Consider the following 10,252-nt stretch of genomic DNA (forward strand, 5'->3'; position numbering starts at 1 on the left):
AAAGGAGATTAATGGAGCTGACAGATTAGAAGGCTGACATGGTTTCCAAGAGTATTGCGGCATCCGTTGCAACAAAGCAAAAATAGCCAGCCCCTATACGCAAAAAAGAGTTACTGCAAAAGAGAAAGGGGAGGGAGATTGGCTGACCCGGTAGACAAAGGCCCAGACGCTGACAAGCAAGGCTGCAGCATTCAGCATATGGCCATGCAATGCGTTGCAGCGGGAGGTTGCTTTCTTGGGGTCCCCACTGCTTTCTTCTTCTGTCCTATATGAAGCTGTCTTATACTGAGTCAAGCCCAGTACTGTCTGCCTGGCAGCGGTTCTCCAAGGCCTCTGGTTCGTAGAGATGGCCGAGAATCTTGTTTCATTTCATTTTTGAGAAGAATTTACCCAAGCTTGCAAATGTCTTCATATTCGGGATGGAAAGAACTTGAGATTTAAGAAAATCAAATGTGAGGCACGCTGAAACTGACAGAATCGCCCACTCAGGCCCAAGGCTTTGAGTGGATAGCTCTTAAAAGTCTGGGTTTGAACCCGTATATATTCAACCATGTTACTGTTGAATTAGGGTCGCCACCTCTTTTTTTCTGACAGGCTCCTCTTAACAACTTTATGTCAGGCAGATACGATATAGTTCTCTCCATGCCATAAATAGTTTTATCTATTGAATTTGGCTGGTGCAGATGGGTGAGAATTTTGTTTGTTTTGATAATGTACCAAAATTTGCCAATTTCTTCATATTTGGGACAAAATTGAACTTGAGATTTAAATAATTTGAATGTGGGAGAAATTGAGATCCCTCCATCCCTACCTTTTAACTAGAGATCTCAGGATTAAACCGGGTGGGGTGTATCCTTGTGCATGCAGAGCATGTGCTGTGAATAATGGCTGCTCCCTAGAAACACATGAAGCAGCCCTCTACTGAGTCAGAGTGACCATTGTCCCATCCACCCCAGCGCTGTCTGTTCTGACTCAGGCCAGTAGCCAGCCTAAAAGGGGGGGGGAGTAGGGAGGCAATTCATCTAGTTTGCAGGCCTTTTAAAGACAAAACTATAAACTGTTTAAGTTGTTTGTAAAAAAAAGGGGGGGACAGAGAAAATTTGGGGGACAGGCCCCCCAGCACACATGCAATGCGCGCACGCGCACTCCAGCGACAGGCCCATTCTGACTTGCAGCAATTCTTCAGCATCTCAGGAGAGAGAGGATCTTTCTCACCTCTGCTACCTACTGTCCTTCCTAACAAGGGATACTGGGAATTGAACCTGGGACCTTCTGATTGCACTCAAAGAACACGCTCCCCCTCTGAACTCCAGCCGCTCCTTTGTGCAGCTGGGCCACCTCTACAGATTGTTACAAACAGTTTCCGGAAGGATGGGAGAGCCACAATATCTTGCATAGCTGCTCCCAAAGGCAATATTCATCCAATCAGCTACTTTCAGTAAAAAAAAGAAATCCTTAAGGCTTTGTTTTCACTAAAACCCAATTCATACTTGTAGTCTCACGTGTGTGTGTGTGTGTGCGTGTGTGCGCGCGCACGCTTCTCAGAGAATCGCAGGGGACAACCTATTAGAAGCCATTGCTGTTATATTTCGTAAATAAATCCATAAGTGGCCCAGGTATGTCAATAATAATAATTTTTTAAAAACCCATTTTCAGATATTCCCAAGGCCAGCAGTGAAGGAGCTGGCCATGCTTCTTGGGTCAGGGCATCCCAAAGTGTAGGTGTCACCACTGAGAGAGCCCTGCATCCCAGCAGCAGATCCTATTACAATAAAAGAGGGAGCAGATGCTCCCTCTTTTAGTTTGTAGGAGGCAAGGAGGTAGATGGAGGGAAAGAACTCCTTAAGGACGATGGAAGGTTTGTGGTCAATTAAAAAGGGGTCCTATATAGAATATCCCTTTCATTTGGTTAAGCTGATACACCCAGAAAGCAGTAAAAGCAACAAAGAGCATTGTAGCACCTTAAAGACCAACAAATGTATTATGGCAAAAGCTTTTGTGGACTACAGTCCATCCACTTCATCAGATGCATCAAGTCTTATCCTGTAAGGCAGAGGTATATATATGGCTGTGGGTGTGGGGGAGGAATTATAAACAGTGAGGTCAGAGGGAATTAAAATGCAGCAAGTACAGACAACAATAATTTTTCACAGTGGCCATTCACAAAAGGAGGATAAGAAGACATCCTTGCACTGGGGAGCTGATTAACACATGTTCTGTGATAAGAAAAACCCTTTGTCCCCATTCAAAGCACAACAGATAGAGCTGAACCACTTGATGAATTCTTGATCAGCTGTTTCATATTTAAAGTAGCAAGCAGCAGAAAGGAGTTCTTTGAAGTAAGGATCATTATATTAATAATGCAACAAGCTGACACAGCTACTCCTCTGGAAATTATATTAACACCCAAATGGCATTTTCAAGTCTTTAAAGTGCTTCACATGCATCATCTAGTTGTAAGCCTTCCAACAAGCCCACAAGGTAAGTCACTATTAGTATCTCCTATACTGCAGTTGGGGGCGGGGGGGGGAGACTGAGATCAAATTGCCTTGCCAGAGGCCACCTAGTTAGTCCAAGGCAAAGACAAGATTCCAACCAGGACGTCCTGGTTTGCAGCCCTGTCTCATAGCCTCTACACTACAACAGCTTTCCCACTGTGTAAACAGGAACTTATTTGTGGATTTTTGGAATGGATGCGATAATCAAGATACCCCTTTGGTTACTTCAGTTTACTGAAATAGCAGTTTGGCAATGCTGCTGGATTCATCCTTGTCATCACAGAGGCCCAAGAAGTAAGTGCCTATTACCAACTTCCGTTGGTGTGCCAACTTTCCTGGCCACTGGAGTCCACGCACTGGTAACTTTCCATTTAGATTACTGTAATGCTCTTTATGTTTAAGGTTCTGCCAACCTAGCAGTTCGAAAGCAAGAAATTGCAAGTAGATAAATAGGTACCGCCTCGGCGGGAAAGGTAACAGCGTTCCGTGCACCTCGGTGTTCAGTCATGCCAGCCACATGACCACGGAAGCGTCTTCGGACAGCGCTGGCTCTTCGGCTTAGAAACGGGGATGAGCACCACACCCTAGAGTCGGACACGACTGGCTGGGGACACCTTTACCTTTAATGCTCTTTATGTGGGGCTGCCCTTGTTCTTGGTCCAGAATGTAGCAGCCAGGATGCTGAGCAGGGGGCCTAGCCACACACATTTTACACCGGTTGAAGCAACTGCACTGGCTACCTATTAGCTACTGAGCCAAGTACAAGGTTTACAAGGCTTTCCCTGACTTGTAAGGGATTATAATGCTGCCATTTCATTGTTGCTTTTGCAGTAATGTCTTTAATTACTTTATATTGTATTAAGCTGAAGCTCAACCCTGACAAGACCGAGGTACTTTTGGTGGGAGACAAGAGGAAGCTGGGGGATGTTGACCTGGTGTTGAATGGGGTACAGCTACCCTTGAAAGACCAGGTCCGCAGCCTGGGGGTCATTTTGGACTCCCAGCTGTCCATGGAGGCTCAGGTGTCAGCTGTGAGCCGGACAGCGCTGTATCAACTCCATCTGATACGGCGGCTGCGCCCCTACCTTCCCGACCATCTGCTCCCATCGGTAGTACATGCCCTGGTCTCCTCTCGTTTAGACTACTGTAATGCGCTCTACGTGGGGTTACCCTTGAAGACGGTTCGGAAACTGCAGCTGGTACAGAACGCGGCGGCTCGCCTGATTAAAGGCAGCCGCCGGCGAGATCACATCACTCCAGTGCTGAAGGAGTTGCACTGGTTACCAGTTGTTTTCCGGGCCAAATTCAAGGTGTTGGTTTTGACCTTTAAAACCCTATATGGTTCCGGCCCAGCCTATCTTAAGGAGCGCCTCCAGCAACACCAGACAGGCCGCGTAACAAGATCAGCCTCGGATGGCCTTCTCTCTGTCCCATCAGCCAGGACAGCTAGACTGGTGGGGACGAGGGAGAGGGCCTTCTCTGTGGTGGCCCCCACTCTGTGGAACTCCCTCCCTAGGGAACTCCGTCATGCCCCCTCTTTAATGAGCTTCCGTCATGCATTAAAAACGTGGTTGTTCAGGCAGGCATTTGGGGTGGGTTAGGGTATTTTTTTAAAAAAAAATTTATGGTAAAATTTTATTGTTTTAAATTGTTTATGGTTGGTTGTACATCGCCCAGAGTGGCTGGGTGACCAGTCAGATGGGCGATTAATAAATTTAATAAATAAAATAAATAAATATATTATTTTAGTGTGAACCGCTTGGAAATTTCATTATAAATATAAAATGCCATCAACTTGCATCTATTTATCTGTTCCCAAAGAAGAAACAGGCAGATTTTATGCCACGTATTTGACACATACAATCCACATTCCATTAAAAACCAAGATGAGAGATGCACACAGCTTAGGCCCAGCCAATGTGCCCTTTCACACTCTGGATTTGCTGCAGGTAGAGCAGCTGGCAGCAGCATCCCCATTAAGTTTGGAATAGGCTACTGCTGCTGTTGAATTTGTCATCTCAGTGCTTGCACTGACCTTAATCTAAATGCACGTGGCACATTCCCAGCTCAGCCCCACTGAGGAGTAATCGCACTTTAGCCAGGATTTCGCTCTGGAGATTTGGAACAGCAGCAGCACACCCTCCGTGATCTGGTAAACAGGACCAACGATGACACCGGACTGCTACCACAGAGCACTCCATCCAGTCCAGCCTTTCTTGGACACCTTCTTGTAGGACACTCATTCCGCCTCCCAAGTTTTCTCCCCCACCTAAAGAGTCAGCATTCTGTGGTCACTGAGCATGCTCAGTCCTTATTGGGCTGTTTGAGGGTTCTCCCACCCCCACCCCAGTATTGTCCTCTGAAGATCTTTTGTACTTCTGCAAACTTTTGAGTTTCCCCCCAAGCCTGCCAATACCTCCTTCTTATGTGTAGATGGTGCCAATTTGGCTACAAGAAGATCCACAGAGAATGAGTTTGCTATTGATATGTAGGATGCAAGCAATGAAACAAAACTAATTAAGGGTTACACTCTTAAAGGCAGCCTAAAATAATGTTTAAATTTGTTGTTGTTGTTCAGTCGTGTCCGACTCTTCCTGGCTAGATATCACGCCAGGCCTTCCTGTCCTGCGCTCTCTCCCGGAGTGTGCTCAAGTTCATATTCATTGCATCCGTGATGCTATCTAGCCATCTCATCCTCTGCCGTCCCCTTCTCCTTTTGCCTTCAGTCTTTCCCAGCATCAGGGTCTTTTCCAGAGAGTTTTCTCTTTGCATTAGGTGGCCAAAATATTTGAGCTTCAGCTTCAGGATCTGTCCTTCCAATGAGCACTCAGGGTTGATTTCCTTTAGGATGGACTGATTTGACCTCCTTGCAGTCCAGGGGACTCGTAAGAGTCTTCTCCAGCACCACAGTTCGAAAGCATCAATTCTTCGGCGCTCAGCCTTCCTTATAGTCCAGCTCTCACAGCCATACATTACTACTGGGAAAACCATAGCTTTGATCAGACGGACCTTTGTCGGCAAGGTGATGTCTCTGCTTCTTACTATGCTGTCTAGGTTGGCCATAGCTTTCCTCCCAAGGAGCAAGCATCTTTTAATTTCATGGCTACAGTCACCGTCTGTGGTGATCTTGGAGCCCAAGAAAGTAAAATCTGTCACTGCTTCCATTTCTTCCCCTTCCATATGCCAGGAAGTGATGGGGCCAGATGCCATGATCTTCGTTTTTTGAATGTTGAGTTTCAAACCAGCTTTTGCACTCTCCTCTTTCATCCTCAACAAGCGTAGTCAATGAAGCAGAAATAGACGTTTTTCTGGAATTCTCTTGCTTTCTCCATGATGCAGCGAATGTTGGCGATTTGATCTCTAGTTCCTCTGCCTCTTCGAAACCCAGCTTGTACTTCTGGTAGTTCTCGGTTCGCATACTGCTGAAGCCTAGCTTGTAGGATTTTGAGCATCACCTTGCTGTCATGTTAAATGAGCGCAATTGTGCGGTAGTTTGAACACTCTTTGGCATTGCCCTTCTTTGGAATTGGAATGTAAACTGACCTTTTCCAGTCTTGCGGCCATTGTTGAGTGTTCCAAATTTGTTGGCATATTGAATGCAGCACTTTAACAGCATCATCTTTTAGGATTTTAAATAGCTCAGCTGGAATACTGTCATCTCCACTAGCTTTGTTGTTAGTAATGCTCCCTAAGGCCCACTTGACTTCACTCTCTAGGATGTCCGGCTCAACTTCAGTGACCGCACTATCATGGCTATCAGGGACATTCAGATCTTTTCTGCATAGTTTTTCTGTGTATTCTTTCCACCTCTTCTTAATCTCATCTGCATCTGTTAGGTCCCTGCCTTCTTTGTCCTTGATCATGCCCGTCTTTGCACAAAACGTTCCCTTGAGATCTCCGATTTTCTTGAAGAGATCTCTAGTCTTTCCCATTCTGTTGTTTTCCTCGATTTCTTTGCATTGTTCATTTAAGAAGGCCTTCTTGTCTCTCCTTGCTATTCTCTGGAACTCTGCATTCAGTTGGATATATCTTCCCCTTTCTCCCTTGCTTTTCGCTTCCCTTCTTTCGTGAGCTACTTGTAAAGCCTCATCAGACAGCCACTTTGCTTTCTTGCATTTCTTTTTCTTTGGGATGGATTGAGTTGCTGCCTCCTGAACAATGTTACAGACCTCCGTCCATAGTTCCTCAGGCACTCTGTCTATCAGGTCTAATCCCTGAAATCTATTCCTCACCTCCACTGTATATTCATAAGGGATATGATTTAGGTCATACCTGAATGGTTTAGTGGTTTTCCGTACGTTCTTCAATTTAAGCCGAAATTTTGCAAGAAGCAGCTCATGATCTGAGCCACAGTCAGCTCCGGGTCTTGTTTTGACTGACTGTATAGAGCTTCTCCATCTTTGGCTGCAAAGGACATAATCAATCTGATTTCGATATCGACCATCTGGTGATGTCCATGTGTAGAGTCGTCTCTTGTGCTGTTGGAAAAGAGTGTTTGCTACGATCAGCGTGTTCTCTTGGCAAAACTCTATTAGCTTTTGTCCTGCTTCATTTTGTACACCAAGGCCATGCCTGCCTGTTATCCCAGTGATTTCTTGACTTCCTACTTTAGCATTCCAATCCCCTATGATGAAGAGGACATCTTTTTTGGGTGTTAGTTCTAGAAGGTGTTGTAGGTCTTCATAGAACCGATCAACCTCAGCTTCTTCGGCCTCAGTGGTTGGGGCATAGACTTGAATTACTGTGACGTTGAATGGCTTGCCTTGGATTCGTGCTGAGATCATTCTATCATTTTTAAGATTGTACCCCAGTACTGCTTTTCCCACCCTTTTGTTGACTGTGAGTGCTACTCCATTTCTTCTAAGGGATTCTTGCCCACAATAGTAGATATGATGGTCACCTGAATTAAATTCGCCCATGCCTGTCCATTTTAGTTCACTGATTCCCAAGATGTCAATGTTCAATCTTGCCATCTCATGTTTGACCACCTCCAGCTTACCTTGATTCATTGATCTGACATTCCAGGTTCCTAAACAATATTGTTCTTTACAGCATCGGATTTTCTTTTCACCACCAGACACATCCACAGCTGAGTGTCCTTTCGGCTCTGGCCCAGCCGCTTCACTCTTTCTGGCGCTACTTGGAAATACCCTCTGCTCTTCCCCAGTAGCATATTGGACACCTTCCGACCTGAGGGGCTCATCTTCCGGCGTCATCTCTTTTAGCCTTGTGATACGTTCCATGGGGTTTTCTTGGCAAGAATACTGGAGTGGGTTGCCATTTCCTTCTCCAGTGGACCACATTTTGTCAGAACTCTCTGCCATGACCTGTCCGTCTTGGGTGGCCCTGCACGGCATAGCTTATGGCTTCACTGAGTAACGCAAGCCCCTTCGCCACAACAAGGCAGTGATCCATGAAGGGGAATGTTTAAATAAAGAAATAAAAACACAATTTCAAATTGTGGAGGCTTCTTTCCCAAGCTGACAAGAGAGCTGGATCTATCACTGGTGGTGCTATTTCCTGTGACCCATGCCATTAGGCAGTCTCTAGCCTTAGCTGACATACTAACAATTATTTTTTAGGGGCAGGAATGCATCTGGGGTAGTCCACCTGTGGGATCAAGTTTGAAATTTTACATGGATTTTGTTTGGAGAAACTACACAAACATTATTACGCTTTTTCCAAAAAGGAAAGCAAGACAACCAAGAGGCAATTGTCTTTGGCTGAAGGCCTCCTCCCATGGACAAGCTGCACGTGCCCATCACCAAGCCATCCAGATGTGCCCCTCCTACTTTAGAAGCTGACATGTGTGACTGTAGGTGGCACCAGACAGATGGCCAAGTCCATCCTGAGGCACCTTAGAGATATGCGCCTGGAGCAACAGGACAGGCCCTGATTCACCAGGCCTCTTTCATCTTCTCGCACTACCAAAGAGTTGCAGTGTGGCCTCTTTGGGGGCAGGTATTTCCTCACTACTTTCAGAGTAGCATGCATCCACAGCAATCTCCCATCCTTTTGACTATAGGCAAAATTCTCACTAACTCTGTGTGTGGGGTGTGTGTACATGAGGGGGGAGAGTATAAGGAAACATAGCCTAGGAAGCGGTGCTTGGGAGATAATTTGTTTATGGTGTTTTGCTATTTATTGTCACCCTTGGAGAACATCATTCATCCTCAAGCATTCTTGACCCTTTGATTCCAGGCATGTTAAGAATGGCATTTGCACCTTCCCTTACTGTGCCATTTGGTTACTAGGCACAAATAGGGCTGAGATGAAAGTGGCGATTGGTGAGTAATGGCACAAAGGTACTGATGACCCTTCTAAAGGCATGTTATGTAAGAAGGGGCACTTAGGAGCCCCTTTCTGAGGTGAAAGGTTACATATCCCCCAAACACAGCAACCTCCTTCACAGAATTAAAAGGGCAGCAGAGACACACCTCTAGCCCCAGGCCTCTCTGGCAGGTGGAACCCTGCACAATCAAGGCTCCAGTTCCTGGAGAAGTCTATGCAGGTCAGCTTTCTCTCTGCAGACAGAGGGTGCTGGGGGTGGGGTGAGGTAAGGCATGTGTCCTCAGGGACAGCTAGCAGCCTAGCCCCACTGGTCCTCACTTGCTTGATGCAGAGGTCCCATTAGTGAACTGTAGATATAACATCAGTTATATAAAAACTGCTGGTTGAAATGTTTTGATATGCTAATGCTGTATTTTTTGCCCAGTACTGTTATTTTGTCAGTGGTTTTCTAGACAGTGCAAGCCACTTTGGAGAAAAAATTATGGAATAGCATCATACACAGAATCCAACATTAATGTCAGGGCCAGGGAGCACACAGGATTCTATTGATAGACAGAACTAGATTTCATATTTCAAGGAACTAGCCACAGCATCTTGGCCAGCAAGTTCTAGTATTGCCTAACCTTCAGTGAAAGTTTGCTGACCGTAATTCCTGGTCAGGTATTGTTTATCATATTCTATAGCACATACAGTATACCCGATACCCGATACTTTATTACTAACCAAATTCACAAATGAAAGTAGTTTTTTTTAAAAAGGAAGTATAGTCTGCAAATGAGACTATAAGAACATAACCTGAGTTTTTGGACTACCAAAGAGATCAACGTAAGCCAATATGTAATTTCAAATCAGCTCTGCTTTCAAGAGGTACATTTCCCTCTGAAGCACCCTTAAGCTTGTCATGCCAACACTGTCATTAATCCGTGTTTGGCGCTCTGATTTCAAGAAGATGGAGATACATTAGAATGCTATGGAACACCCCCCACATGCATCACCAACCCACACCATGGCCTCTTACTGCGAAGATTGCTGCAGAAACCAGAAAGTGTCAGCTTTAATAAATGAAAGCTACCCTGCAATTTTAGCTAGAAAAGCAGATGGCAGGATACACCGGTACTGAAAGAGACACACCATGAATTATCGAGTGGACTTGCGTAACAGAGAAGAGGCAGACCAGGCCTGATCGTGTACACACCAGCTTAGTGCTGTCAATCCAGTTCTGTGATAACTATATGCTTTATCATTTTGACGGCACTCCTAATTGTACAGGGCATTTCCCAATCATTATCTCACTCCAAGTCTGTGGAATGGAATCAAAGAACAAACCTGCAGCGAGACAACCCACAAGTTGCCACTGCACCTTTCATTATTTAGAAATTCTAAGAGAATTCAATAGGAAACAAAACAAAGCTGGAAGACCCGTGTTCAGATCCTTTCTCAGAAACACACATCCTGGATAGCCT

This window comes from Heloderma suspectum, chromosome 5 (genome assembly GCF_057233095.1).
Source record: "Heloderma suspectum isolate Gila_16-S chromosome 5, 16-S_ref, whole genome shotgun sequence".
NCBI lineage: Eukaryota > Metazoa > Chordata > Lepidosauria > Squamata > Helodermatidae > Heloderma > Heloderma suspectum.